General features: G+C 34.8%; 1 protein-coding gene across 1 annotated transcript in view; it reads left to right on the forward strand.

Annotated features, from left to right (window-relative positions):
- Positions 1 to 15796, forward strand: part of Cdc42se2 (CDC42 small effector 2) — a 95014-nt gene that overhangs the window by 13817 nt on the left and 65401 nt on the right. Inside the window, exon 2 of the mRNA XM_027954782.2 lies at positions 9793 to 9966. The gene's annotated coding sequence lies outside the window, so the exon portion shown is untranslated. The remainder of the gene's footprint in view (positions 1 to 9792; positions 9967 to 15796) is intronic.

Below are 15796 nucleotides of genomic sequence, written 5' to 3' on the forward strand. Positions count from 1 at the left end.
CATGCCCAGCCAGCTTTTTGAGTCTTGAGTTAGCAGTGTTAAAGCTAACCAAGAATTCTGTAAGGGTTGTGTAATTAAAGTGAGTTTTTTCTCTTACCATAGTGATATCCATTACCTAGGGTGGAGTAAATGGCTAATATCTTGTTTTAATTCTTTGTCCTTTTCTGTGTTATATTACTGCTTGTTTACAAGCTCTATGGTCTTTTTCTTCCTCAGTAGCTATTTCTCTTATCCATCAGTATTACTTCCTGGATGGTGCATATGTTGCTCAAAACTTCTCACATGTGGTAAAGAAGAATAAAAAACAATGTAGCTGATGAGGCCTTTCAGCAGTCCTTTAAAAAATGCTTTTCATCTACACTGTGTTTGTGAACAGATGTACATGTGTCTCTGCTTGTTGGAAGGCAAAGTGAATTTTGAGATAAATTTAAAAAATGGTGTTTGGAATTATTTCATATGTTTTGCTGTTTAAAAATTGGTATGTTTTTAGTTGCACTTCATTTTATTCTCTCATTTTTAGTTTTCCATTTTTTATATTTATTTTGTGAATAATGACTTTGTTTTTTGTAAAATTGGCACATAAATACGCTAAAGATGCTTAGAAATTAGTCACACAGTAAGTGGCAGAATAGCTATTCAAAGTTGTCTGATTTTCAGAGTCATTGAGCTTGGGAAGCATTGTAAAGTGGCAGAAAGAAATGGACTTTGAAATTAGATACACCTCTGTTTGATTCCTAACGTTGCCATGTATTTGCTGCATGTCAAATTCTTATCCACTGTTATTTTCATTTTCTTTTTCAATAATAGGTTTGCTAGGATTAAATGAGGTGACACCCTAAAGTATTTGGTTTGTAAAATATGTTAAATATGTCTTTTTCCTTTCTACCATAATATTGTTTCAAATGTCTTGGGAGCCACTTGGACATTTCACTTAAAACTCCACTGAAATCAGGAAACTGGAAATATAAGTAATCTAGGTGAACTCCTATTGTAGTGACCTTTTCATTTATCAAAGGAAGAGAGTGAGTTTTTGCCAACTATTTTACAAAGTACTTGACTTTAAGAAAATTTTTATTGTAAAAGCTGAAATAAAGTTGAGATGAGTTAATTTTTTTTTGAGATGAGTTATTTATTGCTGAGCAAAATGGCAAAAAAGTAATTTGTTTTTACATTTCCTTAGAAATTGAAGCATTTGTAGATAACATAACAGTTGTATGCATTCAGATGTCTATTTTAATATCTAAGAACTGACCCTTTGCAGAATAAAAATACAACTAAAATGGGAAGCGTGTTCAGTTTTAATGATAATACTAGTTTTCTACTATCACATTTAAGATTTAAGGAATGATGTACATTCAGGCCAGAGTATAGTGATATAGATACTAAACATAGAGTTAACTCTTTTTAATGTCTATAAGTAGGAGTATACTCTAAATAATGATGAAAACTATACTATCACTTATTACCTACTATTACATAATGTAAATAATTTTATGTGCTATACTTTTTTTTTTTTTTAGGGCTGGATATACAGGGCATTGAACTCAGGGGCATTCGATCACTGAGCCACATCTTGAGCCCTATTTTGTATTTTATTTAGAGACAGGATCTCACTGAGTTGTTTGGCACCTGGCTTTTGCTGAGACTGGCTTTGAACTTGTGATCCTCCTGCCTCAGCCTCCCGAGCAGCTGGGATTACAGGTGTGGGTGACTGTGCCTGGCCGGCCCTTCTCATTTTATTTTTAAGCTGTTCTACCTCTAAGGTACAGGAAGACATGTGTAAGAGAGTGGTAGGAAAGAATGAATGACAAGCACTACTAAATTAATCCCAAATATCTAACATTCAACAGAAGCCTTCCATTTATTAGGTGATAAGAAAGCTTTGCATGTACTGTATTTTGGAAATGATAAGATTAGAAATGTCTGACTTAAATATGATTTGTTAAGAATTTTTCCTTTAATGTGAATTGTTGATTTTCTGTTATTTTCAGAAAGTATTGCATTTCTAGTTAGAAGTAAACTTTTACAGTATGTTTTTCTTTGGGTTGAATAGGTAAAGTATTGCTAGTGGATATTACTGTAAAACCTCCTTTTTCCCTTAAATGATGGACTTTTATAGGATTAAATTAACACATAATTTAAATGTCTTTTTTAAAATTTAATTATGTTACCTCTGTTTCTTATTTTGTCAATATGGAAGAGGTCATGGTAATCTTTAAGAAGAATGGGTGAGGGCTGGGTTTATGGCCCAGTGGTAGAACAATTGCCTGGCTTGTGTGAGGCACTGGGTTTGATTTTCAGCACCACATAAAATAAATCAATAAAAAAATAAAGGTCCATCAACATCTTAAAAAAAAAAAAAAGAAGAAGAATGGGTGAACTAGTAAATGTAATAGCTTTTTTCCTGGATTGCAAAGATGTATTGAGGGGGGGCACCGGGAATTGAACTCAGGGACATTCAACCACTGAGCCACATGTCCAGCCATATTTTGTATTTTATTTAGAGACAGGGTCTCACTGAGTTGCTTAGCACCTTGCTTTTGCTGAGGCTGGATTTGAACCCGTGATCCTCCTGTCTCAGCCTGGGATTACAGGCATGTGTCACCATGCCCAGCTTTTATGCTTTTCGGACATTGAACTTTCAACATTTTAAAAAAAATTTCCTTAAACTTTCAACAAGGTATAAAAACTTAGTTTAGTGTGCTTTTCCATCAGAAGTTATATCTCCTGTGTTTCACAAACTATCAAATGGTTAGAAATACTAAATAAATGACAAATACTCTTACTTAGATTTTTCACTATTTAGTATTTCTCTTTTTTTAAAATTTATTTTTAGTTGTAGATGGATGCAATACCTTTAATTAATTAATTGATTAATTGTTTTCTGTGGTACTGGGGATCAAACTCAATGCGTCACATGCAGGCAAGCGCTCTACCACTGAGCTACAACCCCAGCCCTGACTATTTAGTATTTGAGATCAAGTTGGGTGTGTTAGTTTAAATTGGCATCTGTTTGTAACAGAAACTATTAGGATTGTTACTGCTTGGCTGCTTGAAAGCCAATACTTGGAAGATGAGAGTAGGTGGAAAAGAAATCAGTTTTATTTAAGGGTCAACATCTTGAGAAGGTGGAAAGTTTTTGTCCTCAAAGCTCCATCTTGGGGAACTCAGGTACACAAAAGGGCTTTTATAGGAGGAAAGGAAGTGCAAGGAGTGATGGGTAGAAAGGCTACTTGTTGAGTGCGGCTTTTGTCATCAGGTACTTGTCTCCTTTTCTCACTCTCTGGCTGGAACATTGCAGTGGAAAGTTCTTGAGGCTAGTTCCTGTAGTTCTTGAGATGAGATATTATTTTTCTTCAAGTTAAATCTCCCAGCAGTTTACATGTTTTATGTGAGTTGAGGAATAAGAAGGGGCATTACATATTCTGATGTGATCTTTAGGTTATCAGATATTCTGGGTTCTGTAAATGTAAAGAAAGATTATTTAGCAAAGGAATGACCACTGTTACAGTATGACCTAAAAACTTAGCTCTGCTTTAAAGATGCCTGTTGACTGTTTTCAAGGTGCAAGACATTAGGTTTTAGTATGGACATTTTCAGGCACTGAAATTGAAGAGTTGGTCCCATCCTGCATAGCCCCTTTCCAAGTTTATGACTTTCAGAGTGTTTCTTATATTCTGTTGCTTTTGTACTTTGGTTCTTTGGACATTGTTATTTAGTATTCTGTGTCAGCTAAGTAAGGTAATCTTTAAACTTTTTTGTTCCTGTACCCTGTAACATTTTTTTCTTTTAATTTTTTTTTTCAGTTGTATATGGACACAATACCTTTATTTTATTTATTTTTATGTGGTGCTGAGGATTCAATGCAGTGCCTCACATGTGCTGGGCAAGCAGTCTACTACTGAGCTACCCCCCCCTCCCCCACCAGCCCACATTTTTTTTTTCTTAAAAACAAACAAGCAAACAAATACCCTCCCCTAAACTATGTACTTCTGGGTGTCAGTATAGCAAACCTGTAATCCTAGCTGCTTAGGAGCCTGAGGCAGAATTGCAAAGTCAGGGTCAGCCTGGGCACTTTATTTTTTATTTTTTTTTGAACTGGTGTATTTGGAGAGTTTTGTTTCCTTGTTCTGTTTTTCTTTTCTTTCTTTTTTTTTTTTTTAAATAAATGACAGCGGAATGCATCACAATTCTTATTACGCATATAGAACAGTTTTTCATATCTCTTTGTGTATAAAGTATGTTCATACCAATTTATGTCTTCATACTTGTACTTTGGATAATGATGTCCATCACATTCCTCCATCATTGCTAACCTCCTGCTCCAGCCTGGGAACTTTAGCAAGACTCTGTCTCAAAATTATAAAATAAAAGGGTCTGGGATTGTAGCTCAGTTGTAAGGCATCCCTAAATCTCCAGTACCACAAAACCAACCAACCAACCTGTGTACTTCTTAATGTACTTTGGAGCTGATGCTTAATATTTTTCATCATGAAGTTAAGTTGCAAAAGATGTAGTTTCCATATGTTGTACATGCTTTTTAATTTTTTCTTTTTAAAATTAATTTTAATTATTTAATTTGTTTTAATTATACATGGCAGAATGCATTTTGGTGCGCCTGGGTTGTATTTATAGATAACTAAGGAAAGTAAGGTATGAAAATAGTTTGGCTACATCTCCTTTACCTTCTTTGGGCATGATCTGATCAGTGGAGCCTGTGATTAGTTGAAGCTTAGGTGAGACTTTGATTGGGTGAGACTTCACCATCTGTTGAACTCTTTGAGTCAGTTAGGTTTCACTTTTATTTATGTACTGAGTTACTGAGTGGCACTTCAGTATATAGGAACTGAAAGTATGGAGACAGCCTTATACCAGTGGCCTTATTTAATTTACCTCATCTATTACAAATAAGTTGCTATAAACATTATTTTGTGGATATGCACTTTCATTTCTCTTAGGCAAATGCCTAGGAGCTGTGTAGCAGGTATGTGTTTTTTGTTTCAATTACAGATGGACACAATACCTTTATTTTTATTTGTTTATTTTTATGTGGTACTGAGGATCAAACCCAGTGCCTCATTCATGCTAGGTAAGCACTCTACCACTCAGCCCCAGCCCCAGCCCAGTATGTGTTTTTTTAAGAAACTGCCAAATTCAGGGCTGGGGCTGGGGCTCAGAGGTAGAGTGCTCGCCTGCCATGCGTGTGGCACTGGGTTCGATCCTCAGCACCACATAAAAATAAAATGAAGATATGTGTCCACCTATAACTAAAAAAAAAAAATTAAAAAAAAAAAAAGAAAAGAAACTGCCAAATTGTTCCTTTTAAATGGTTGTACACCTCACATTTATCCCAGCAGCATTTGGAAGGCCTGGTTGCTTCTCTTTGCTGTTTCATTTAGGCATTCTAATGGATATTTTGTATTTCAGTATGAGCATATCTTCATGTGCTTATTATTTTATATATATGTGTCTTTAGTGAAGATATTAGATGTGTATATGTATATATGTACATATATACACACATATGTATCATCTGTTCAGATCATTTGTCTTCCCCCCTTTTTTAAATTGGTGCATTATAGTTATACATTCATTTGTCATTTTTTATTATTTTTTATTTTTTTATATTTATTTTTTAGTTTTTTAGATGGACACAATATCTTTATTTTATTTTTATGTGGAGCATCGAACCCAGTGCCTCATGCATGCCAGGCGAGCGTGCTACCACTTGAGCCATATCCCAAACCCCGCATTAATCATTTTTTAAATTGAACTTTTTTATTCCTGAGTTTGGGGTTCTTTCTGTATCCTGAATACAACTCCTTTGTCAGATAATGTGATTTGCAGGTATCTTCTTCCATTCTGTTAACAGTGTCTTGCAAATAGCATAAATGAGTAATTTTGATGACGTCAAATTGATTACTTTTATCTTTTTGGATCATGCTTTTGTGCTGTGTCTAAGAATCTTTGCCTAAGCCAAGGGCCACAAAACTAGTGCCTTTGAAAAATGATAGTTCCCATTTTCTTCATGAAAATTTTACAGTTTTAGGTTTTATCTTTAGATGTATGATCCATTTTGAGTTAATTTTTGTATGTTACAAGGTGCAGATATCTAATCATTCCAGCTTCAGTTGTTGAAAGGTTGTCCTTTCTCTACCGGAATGCCTTTGCATCTTTATAGAGAATCAGTTAACCAAATGACTAGTTCTTTTTTCTGAACTCTCAGTTTTGTCTTACTGACCTATTTATTAGTCTTTCTCCATACTGCTGATTTTTGTAACTTGGTAAATAAACCTTGAAGTCAAGTAGTGTAAAGATTCCACTTTTCTTTTTCAAAGTATATTTCCGTATGGTTTTAGAATCAATATGTTAACTTCAATAAACAACAAAAAGAAACACACACACACACACACATACACACAAAGCCTGCTAAGATTTTGATTAGAATTAATTTGAATCTATTGCTCTAATTGGAGATAATTGACATGTTAACACCATTAACTTCACTGATGTTTGAACATAGTTCCTTTCTCCATTTACATTTTTTTTAAAGAGAGAGAGAGACAGAGACAGAGAGAGAATTTTTAATATTTATTTTTTAGTTTTCGGCGGACACATCATCTCTGTTTGTATGTGGTGCTGAGGATCGAACCCAGGCCGCACACATGCCAGGCATGTGTGCCAGGCGAGCGCTCTACCACTTGAGCCACATCCCCAGCCCTCTCCATTTACATTTAACCCTTGAACAACACAGATTTTTCAACTACACAGTACACACATGTGAATTTGCTTTGTTTTTTGTTTTTGTTTGGGAGATTTGTGATAATTTGAAAAAAAAACCCTGTAACCTAAAAATAAAATTAAAAAAAATTCTTTACAAAAATTTTCTTTATTTGTTCCTTTTAGACATTCATGAGGGTACAGTGCATTTTTTAAAAAAAGATACTGTGAACACACAGTATCTTTATTTATTTTTATGTGGTGCTGAGGATTGAACCCAGTGCCTCATTCGAGGCAAACACTTTGCCACTGAGCTACAGCCTCAGCCCCTAGAGTGCATTTTGACGTATTATGCATACATGGAGTATTACTTCCCATTCTTGTGGTTGTACGTGATGTGGAGTTAGACTGGTTGTGTATTCATGTATGAACAAAGAAAACTTATGTCCGATTCATTCTACTGTCTTTCCTATTCCCATCCCCCCCTCCCTTCTATTCATTCCCCTTTATGTAATCCACTGGACTTTTCTTACTCCCCCCCCCCCCCCCAATTGTGTGTTAGCATCTGCACATCACAGAGAACATTCGGCCTTTGTTTTTTGGGGATTGGTTTATTTCACTTAGCATGATAGTCTCCAGTTCCATCCATTTACCACAAATGCTATTTCATTCTTCTGTATAAAAAATTTTCTAAAAGATATGTCATGAGCGCCTAAAAATATGTAGAGTAATATATATTATCATTTACTACCAGAAAATATACATGAATTTGTTATATAAAGTTAACACCAAGCTGGGGCTGTAGCTCAGAGGCAGAGCGCTTGCCTAGCATGCATGAGGAACTGGGTTCAATCGTTAGCACCACATAAAAATAAACAAATGAAATAAAGGCATTCTGTCCATCTTAAAAAAAAAGTTAACACCAAAACTTTTTTTACATAGACAATGCATGGTACCATTTGCAGTCAAGAGAAATATAAAACAAAAGAAATGTGGTATTAAATCACAGTTGTTTAAAATTGACTGTAGTATATACTGTATTACTGTAGTGTTTTTTTTTGTTTGTTTGTTTGTTTTGTTTTTGCCCCCACCTATTGCTACTGTGATGAGTTCAAGGGTTGAGAGTATTTGTCTCTGCATGAACTATACCAATAAATTGGATGTAGCAGTAAAAAGTGATCCCTCATAGTTCTCTTGTGTTTCTCACCATATATATTTATACACATAATAAAATAGTGCTAATTAACTGTTTATGTTATCTGTCTGGCCAACAGCTGCTATTAGTAGTTAAGTTTTTGGAGAGTCATCAGTTATATATATAAGTTGTTTGTGTTCTTTACACATCAATGAACCATTTATTCCTAATTACTTGTTTGTTTGAGGGGTGGTGCTAGGGATCCAACCCAGGGCTTCACACATGATAGGCAAGTGCTATACCACTGAGCTACACCTCCACTCCTACTGTTTTATGAATATTTTTATGACCCTGTAAATGTGATTAAAAACAGAATTATAGTTTCTGATTGTTTGAACATTTTTTTCTCTAGAAATGGCATTGATTTTTGAGTACTGATCTTATATCCTGCAACCTTTCTAAACTTATTAATTCTAGTAACTTTTTTGTTTTATTTCATCAGGTTAAGCATAGTCTTTTAGGTCACTGTCAGGTCAGAGTTGAAGAAATGTTTAATTTCAGAAAATTAATATTAATACCTAAGAAGGAGCTGGACATGGGTGGTGCATGTCTATAAGCCTCAGGAGGCTGAGGCAGGAGGATGGCAAGTTCTAGGCCAACCCTGGGGGTGTAGGATGTAGGTCAGGAATGTAGATGAGTGATAAAAGTGCCCTTGGGTTTAATCCCCATCACCAAAAACAAAACAAAACAAACCCTGGAAGGAGTGATGTGCAGCAGCCTAGTGTTTTGTCATCATTTTTATTTTAATGAAGTAACCAATATTTCTCATAACACAGAACCGTTGAAATTTAAGCTACCATTATTAAAATAGTTGAGTTAGTAGGCAGTTTGAGTAAAATAGTTGATTTTGAATAAGTAATTGCTGTTTGTTTTTATTGTTGGAATTCTTAGAATCTGTTCAAATTATATATTTTGGGGGAGAATCAGTTGCCTTGGTGATGGTTTTGGTGAATGAGAAAGAATATTTGGTATGGACTTTCATGTTTGTGACTGGAACAGATCATAGTGTGATCCACTGAGAAGGAAGGAATGGGTTTGGGATTATCAATTTAACTTGCAAATGTTAGATTTTAGGCCTGTTGTTTGGTTATGTTTATTTGGATGCTTGTAAATGAAGAAATAAATCTTAGGTTAAATAAGGCCCAAAGTCATAGCTAGTCAGTTGCAAAATTCGAACTCAAACTAGGGCCTTCTGACTTCAAAGTCCACATTATTATGACTTATACTATATTATATCCCCAATGCAGGAAAAAAAAAATGCTTGGCTTTTACAATGATCAAATGTTCCCTGTGAGTTATTATAAATAGATAGCAAAGTTTGCAAGTTCAGATGTCTATAGGGTTCAGAAAGGTAACTGTGAGCCAGGTTGTAATGTAAGAGTGGTGATATTTGTGGAGAACTGCAAAGTCCATCTAAACAGTTAGATGCTAATCAGCCCCAAACTATGTGGGAGTGTGGACCCAGTATTGCCAGACCTACTTATTTTTCAAGAGAGGTCATAAATCTGGATTTTTTTAGTAAACACTTGCGATTTGTAAATGTAGGCAGCTATCCTTTAACATACAGCATAGACCAACCTTAGGTGGGTCCATTAAAGACATTGTATACTGGATTCTGCCCAGTGGGCAACCTTGGGTAAAAGTTGTATGTGGTATAGTCTGGAAGCAACAATAAATTTATACGATAGGAAAAGGGTTGTCACTCTGTATAATGAGCACATTACAGACATTAAAATGTAGGTTGTTTAGTTTAAACATGGTGTTTAGTGAGTCAAGGTTTGACTTCAGTTTTCATATGTATCAGTTAATTACATATGGGCTAGGGAGGAATTGCTCCCTGTAGCTCTTGCCTCCTAATTGCATGCTTTCATTTGCAGATAGAGCCAGTTTTGAGTGTGTGGATTTTTGAATGAAACCTGGAACCCAAATCAGAAGAAACCTTCAAGGAACAACTTCTATTGATAATGAGTCTGCAAAATCATCTGTGTACATACATATGGAGTGTTCTCATTTCAGATTTAGCTGAATGAATGGTTCATTCATGAGGAGTGGTAAGTCTCAGTATCTCCCCAATAATTAAATAACCTTAATCTTTTCCATATAAAGAGTACTTTCTCTATATTTTTAGTGTTTACTGATGAATAGTGAGTTAATTTTTGTATTATAGAGAATGATGATAATGGAATCTGAGGGAATTCGTTATCCGTAACAACATGTTTAATGTTTGATTTCAGAGTCTGACTGTTCTTTTGATTAGGCACATAATTTCCTTTGCCTCTATGTTTTTCTTTTATTTCTTAAGCAGTTCAAGACCTGAAATATTGTCCTTGAAATATTCAACCAACACTGAGGTGATGGTCATATTTACCAGTAACCATTCTCTTTTAGTTGTGATAGCTTTTAGTTCCTTTGGAAGTGATTGTTTTAGGAATGGGCCTGAGTGCCACTTTTGTCCAATAGGAGATAAAAGGGAAATCTGTAAGAAGATTTTGGAGAAGGTTTTCTTGCTTTTGAGAAAAAGAAGAAAAAAGAGATGATTTCTTTTCTCTCTAGAATTGTTTTATCTGAGTGTGACTTCTGGAGCAACTGCAGACTTCTTGCTAGTAGCCTGAGGATGATGCCTTCTGTGAAGAAAGGCAGAACCAAGGCTTCTGCAGAAGAGTAGAACTGGAGCCCTGTTTAATATGTCTGGAGCCACTTTACCTGAATCTCCTTACTGTTAAAGCAGTTTTGCTTTGACATTTTCTGTTATTTGTTGCAGAAATCATACAAATTCATTTGATTTCTCCTTTTCTGATTACACAGTGCCTGCACATGGAGTGTACCGTGTGCACTCTGCCACTGAGCTGTATCCCCAGCTACTTTTTTTCTTCATGGTTGTAATGAAAAATGGGAGAATAACCTTTTAAGAAGATTGGGAAGGGCTGTGGTTGGAAGCTCAGTCGTGGAGTGCTTACCTAGCATGTGTGAGGAACTAGATTCAGTCCTCAGCACAATATAAAAACAAGGTATATGGCAAAATGACTTGACTTTCTTAAAAAAGGGGCGGGGAGCCAGGTGCCATGGCACACGCCTGTAATCCCAGGGACTTGAGGCAGAGGCCAGTGAGAGGATCATGTGTTCAATGCTATCTTTGGCCGAGCAAATTACCGAGACCCTGTTTGAAAATAAAAGAAAAAGGGCTGGGAATGTGGCTTAGTGATTAAGTGCTCTGGGTTTATTCCTGGTACCAGGAATTAAAAAAAAAAAAAAGATAGGGAAAGTTGTATGATGTGTTTTATGCATTGATTTAAACACAGTAATACCATTATTTTGTAATATAAGAAGTTTAAGCCAGGTGTGGTGGCACATGCCTATAATCCTAGCAGCTCATGAAGCCAGGGCAGGAGGATCATGATTCAAACCCAGCCCTGGCAATTTAGCAAGACCCTGTCTCAGAATGAATGAATGAATAAGTGAGTGAATGAATGAATGAGTGAATAATGGATTGGGGATGTAGGCCAATGGTAGAGTACCCCTGGGTTCAGTCCCCTGTATCACCAAAAAAGAAAGAAAAAGAATTTAAAAAGAAATTTAAATTACTAAGTACATCTTTAATATGCTTTATTTTATATATACTTTGAAAAATTTATATGAATGGAACATGTCTTACCTGAAGCAATTGTGGCAGACATATGACCTAAGCCAGATCAACCAAATCAATCTGGGAAAGCTGAGATAAAGGTACTCCTATTCTGAAACTTAACCTGAAAAACAAAGGACTCCTGGCAGCTGTCATCTGACCGTGAAAGGCAAATTAGTTGAGTAAGAAGCAATACTGAAGTAGTTAGTAGAGAATGGAGACAAAACCCCAGAACACTTTGGTCACCTCAGTTGAGGGGCTAATCAGGCCTTTCTTAAAGATAGTACACTTCTAGACGCTCATTTATGTGAGCCAGTGAATTTCTTGTTTAATCCAGGGGTTTTAGATTTTCTCTTACATTTATGTAAAAATATCCTAACAGATATATTTTTATCACTCATTCTACATTTAATTGATAACTCAAGGGAATTTATGAAGAAATGTAAATTTGGAAAATAGACCTCTGGTATGGGTTATGGGTATGTATGGTGGCAGGTAATGCAGTCCATTCGTTTTTTTTGTTGTTGTTCAAATACACAAGTATCAAGTACAACTGCTATTGTGGTAATATATTTGCAATATTTTCAATGTCTGTATCTTTGCAAATGGAGATTATTGTTAAATAGAGAAAACTGATATGAATAATCTTACTGACAAATGTGTTTTAACCAACTGAGATTAGAGTTCTGGAAGAAGAGTATTTGTTCATCTACAGGGATTATTGTCTCCTTGGCAGGGAAACTTACTGAATCCTTGGCATTGTTGGAACTGTCAAACAAATAAGGGGAACTTGGCTGATTGACTTTAAAAAATATGTGTACAAGTAATTGTTAATCTCCCCCCCCACCCACCAAGATTTTATAAAGTTACAGGACACTACTCCCTTGTTCAAAATCTTGGATCTTGGGGCCAGTTGTTTTAGAATTTCAGAATTTGTTATATTTTAGAAAGGTTAATTTGTATACATACACTGTGTATTTAATGTAACATCTCTTTTTACAAAAGGGACAATGGCTTTTTATTATTAATAATATGTATTATGATGCATTAGTTGGACTACCAAGTGTTATGCTTTCTGTAAAGTACTTTTTAACATTATCTTAGCTTACTTGCTCTGTAAATTATATTCATTTATACCCTTGAGAAAATTTAGAGTGGTTATATGACTTTTCAAGTGTTTGCAGCTGGGGAATGGTGAAGTTAAGATTCAGACCCATATCTGTCTTTGCGCACGTTGTTGCCTCTTTATTGTACCTTATTGCTTAGGTTGAGGCAGAGGACTTGCACCACTTTCACATTGGGTTATTAAACTCTTCTCAGAAGGGACTGTCTTGAAATTTTATTGTGCAGGGTCAGAGAAATAAACTTTAAAAAATTCATTTTGGGTATCCCAGCTTCTTGGTAAGTTCAACAAATTCAAACATACAGTTCATTTTCTCTCTCTCTCTCTCTTTCTTTCTTTTACTGTGGATTGAACCCAGGGGCACTTGACCACTGAGCTATAACTTCAGCCCTTTTTATTCTTTATTTTGATAGAAGGTGTTGCTAAAGTTGCTGAGGCTGGCTTTGAAATCATGATCCTCCTGCTTCCTGAGTTGCTGGGATTACAGGATGTGCCACTACAGCCAGCTGATACTATAATTTCTAAAATAAAATTCCATCAGTGCTGTTGATTAGGGACATGTGAAAGGGTCATGGCAGCTCCTGTGTCCATTCCGAAGTCTCTGTGCATATTATGAGTATTTTCTAAAACTTGGTTTCTGGAAGTGAAATTTTAGGGATACAGTTAAAAGCATATTATTGAGGTTTTTATTTTTAATTTTTAAATTTTTGTGGTACTAGGGATCAATGCAGGTCTTGTATATATCAGTTAAGTGCTGTACCACTGAGCCACATGCATCTCCAGCATCTCCAGTCCTGTTAAGGCTTTTAAACTCCTAAGTTGTTGATATGTAATTCTAGGACTATTCCCTGAATCCATGAAGTCCTTGCTGTTTACTAATTTATTTATTTTTTTAAAGAGATGTGGCCTATGTTGCACCAGGCTGGCCTCAAATTCTGAAGCTCAAGCAATCCTCTTACCTTAGCCTCCTGAGTAGCTAGTGGTGTGTGCCACTACTCCTGGCTTATAATATGTCTAAAATCTACCATTCTGAACAGAAAATTTTGTTTTGTTCTTCATTTTTTATTTCTTTAATTGGTATTGAGATTTAACATTTTTACATTTTATATATTTGCTCTCACTTTTCTTTCAGTCTATTAAAAATTTTAAGAATAAATTTTAAGTGGTCTTTACAAGTCTATTATTATTTTGGAAGAGATACATAAAAAATCAAAAGGATGGACTCTGGAGCTAGATTGTTTAGTTGCATTGACAAGAATTTATAGAATGTGATTATAATGAGCACCTTGTCTTGGAATGTGTACTCTTTTTCACCACTGAGCATTAAGCAAGTCTTTTATTGTGCTTTATATAAAATGTATAAGAGATCAGTTTATTTGTGGTTTATTAAGAATTTAAAAAATCAACTGGGTGTATTGGTGAATGACTGTAGTCTCATCACTCAGGAGGTTGAGGTAGGAAACACTTGAGTCCAGGATTTCCAGACCAATATGGACAATGTGATGGGGCCCCGGTCTCCAAAGGAAAAAAAGGGATTTCTCAAATTAGAAGTAAATGTTCAATACGATCAATTCCATTTTGACATCAGTAAGGCCAGATTTTAAATGTGTTTCGACTGGACTTAAAATGCCTTTAACAGTGTTTGTCATAGTGTCACAGTTGTTATTAAGTCAAATTATTTCTAGTTATTCTATGCTTCAACCAATCTCTTAAAGTCTGTTAACTTATTTCTTTTTGTAAATTCAGGAATATAGTGCTTGATTTATGCTTTTAAACATTTATTATAGTTTTATCATTTGCTGATTTAGCTTATTTTATATATTTTTCATAAAAATATTTATGTGGGGCTAATGTAGGAACTCAATGAATATTTGTTGAATGATTTAATTTTTAAAATTTTCTGATTAGTGAATCATCTCTGTAGCCTATTATTTGACTGGTGTCAAGAAAAGAATGTATCCATTTTAGAAATGGAAAAAAATCATGAAATATGTATTATTAACAATTGTGGTTTCCTGATTTGATAGTTGTATGGCTCATTTTGAGCCCATCGTTTTCCTCTTCTGACTTATAGCATCTTGCCCAAGGTTACCAATCTACTGCCAGCTGTCTGATGGATTCAGGTATTTAGCGCACATGCATGCACACTTGCACACAGAATGATTTGTTTAAATCATAAAGAAATGTGCATGTAGGAAATGGTTAAATGCAGATGTAAAATGGGGTATTTTTTTTCAGACGTTACCCCTGAGTGGTTCTGAATTTCCTTCTTTTCTGAATGTAACTAAATATCTATGAGAAGAGCTTCAGAGATTTTTAAGGAATAGAATGAATAGTATTAACTCTTCAATTTTGGGTATTTGATCCCATATATATGTCTTCATCTGTACCTACAAAACAGTTTAAAATCTACTAACATTCATATAGTTTAAGTGCATGGAAACTGGTATTAAATTCTCAATTTTTTTGTTAATGGTCTAGATTAAAAGTATCTGGAAATAATTGCTGTTTGAGGGGCTATGCTGTGCTTACGTAAATAGCTTTAGTGGCCTTAAGGTTGGATCTAACCAACAGCTAAACCTAGTGTAGTAGTTCTTATGCTGCAGCTGAAATGTATTGTTGTATATCCTCACAATAAAGGCTATGATTGCAGTGAAGAAATTATGAAAGCCCCCTTTTATGGTTTTGATTAAGCAGTGCTTTCTGGGCAGCATAAGCAAAAGCTCTGCTTATTTTGTGCTCTATGGACAGAAGACATTTTATAAATATTTATAAAAGAAGCCAATTCTTCTTTGAAAGGTAGTAGTCACATACAAGATAATCTATTTTCATTATTATTTAATAATTATGAATGCCTTTAATATGTATTTTCACTGAAAGATGTTTATATTGTAGGGAATGATACCAATTAAATGAAATATGTTGAGCTTAGAATGGATTTAGAAATTTTCTACCTTGAGTGGTATTACCATATTCCTATGGTTATCTGTTTCTCTTTAAAAATGATTGGCTCATAAAACTCAATAAAAGTTCAGTGTTACCTATGTTGTTTTGGATTTTTAATGCCAATAATGCCAGATAAGGAAGAGTAAATGTTATTTCTTTATATTTTTATATATATATATATATATATACA

The sequence above is a fragment of the Marmota flaviventris genome, chromosome 5, assembly GCF_047511675.1.
Source record: "Marmota flaviventris isolate mMarFla1 chromosome 5, mMarFla1.hap1, whole genome shotgun sequence".
NCBI lineage: Eukaryota > Metazoa > Chordata > Mammalia > Rodentia > Sciuridae > Marmota > Marmota flaviventris.